The sequence below is a fragment of the Leiobunum rupestre genome, chromosome 2 (genome assembly GCF_980474605.1).
Source record: "Leiobunum rupestre chromosome 2, qqLeiRupe1.1.hap1, whole genome shotgun sequence".
Lineage (NCBI taxonomy): Eukaryota > Metazoa > Arthropoda > Arachnida > Opiliones > Sclerosomatidae > Leiobunum > Leiobunum rupestre.
The window spans coordinates 80,498,320-80,500,173 of NC_143385.1; positions in this window are offsets into that span (position 1 = coordinate 80,498,320).

Below are 1,854 nucleotides of genomic sequence, written 5' to 3' on the forward strand. Positions count from 1 at the left end.
TGGAAAATTTGTGGAATCTTCATGTAAAAAAATTATTTTGGTGTGGGTCGGAAACCCAATGGCGGTTCCCGGTCAGCGTCAGTTGCAAACCAACAACTTTTCGAAAGAAATTGGGCTTAAGCCTAACTCGATATCCAATAAATAATTTAAAAAGTAGCTAAAAGTTACTTGTTCCAGTGGCGTAGCCAGAAATTCGTCAAGGGGGGGGTCGAAGTAGGTGAATGTTAAGAGGGGGGTCGAGAAGGGGATGGAAATTTAGTACAGTCAAAGGTAGGCCAAAGGGGGGGGGGTTGGACACGGAAAACCCCCCCTTGTCTACGCCACTGACTTGTTATACTGTATTTTTGTGGTTTCCTTTATCAATTTACCAGCTAAACTTGTTTAAAGTTTAAGCCCAATCATGATTGTTAGAGTATTGGTAATTGAAACATGTTTATTATTCCTCATAACGAACCTAACTCCCCTTAATTTTCGTTTTTCCTACATTTTGGACTGGTCCCTCTTTGTATTTCTTTCTCTTGGCACTTTCCCACGCTCGACCTACGCGTCACCTTTAAACTGTACTCTACAGAATCGTCATCTCTTTAATAGAAATAAATGTTACCTGTTAGCATAAGTTTATAACTTATATTTAATAAGTGTGCCCATTAGTTCAAATCCTTAATGAGCGCTTGTCTCAAAGCAGACGACACTGTGACGTCATATTTAACAAAATCAATGCTCCTAGCGGCCGAAATAAGAAACAAAGAAGTCACGGGATTCTATTGTGGCCAACAGCAATCAAAGCCTAGATTATTACTTGTAGATTCGTGATTAGAAGAGTCCGTACTTCGATGTGGTCGCTCTGTGACAAGCTCTCATTAGATAAAATGTACGGAATTCAATAGAAGTGTCATATTTATGCTGTTACTAAAAGCAGTGAAATACGATAATCCTCTCGTTATTAGTAGTAACAGGTAAGGTTGATATGGGAGTTGAGGAAAATATACAAATGAGTACATTTTCGTCGTTAAATAAACAATGCCAACGACAAAGTTATTTAGGTGCTTTGAGCCCCCTGAAATGGAATTCGTCTTATTTTACACTGAAAACTACAACCCCCTGATTTTTAGTTGTTTCATTTCATACAGAAAAAAGAACCCAGGAATTTTAATTCTGAGTTAATAGAAAACCCCTGTATCATAATTGTTTTATTGCACTTTGAAAACTATTCAAAACTCCTGAACTATACTCTGAAAAACCACACACCCGTAACAAATTGTGCCACTAAAGGCGGGATTAAAGATAATATAACCTCAGTTGTTTGGGATGGAACACAAACCATTTATTTTTCGTACCATTCACACCTTTGGCGTTACTTAAATAGTGCTTTGTTGTTCAGTACCGTAGCTTGGTTTATGAGCTTCCCCCTTTGACAACTACGGGGCTCTATTTAAACTAAATAGGCTAATTTCACGTTCTGAATGTAATTGAGGCTGTTCAAAATAAAGGCGTCCTCCAAATAAATATCTTTTGTACTGCTTTTGTGCTGTGTCATTTAGAGACCCAAATTGATCTGTGGTTCTACGTTTAGATTTTTATGGCAAATACTTCTCTTCAAACCAACATAATTTATTTTTCTTAAAATACGTGTTATTTAATGAAATAAAGCAGAAATTTTTCATGTCTTTATTTTTAAAAGATCTGATCGTAGGTTATCACAAACTGGCCATAAACGTTTTTTTAAAAGTTGACGCACAGACCAATTTTTATCTCTGAATACCCAAAAACCGTAATTTTTATTTTCGAAATGCTATAGCATGTGTGTAAATATGTTAAACCAAAGAGGGTGGGAGGGAGGAAAACGGTTCGTAT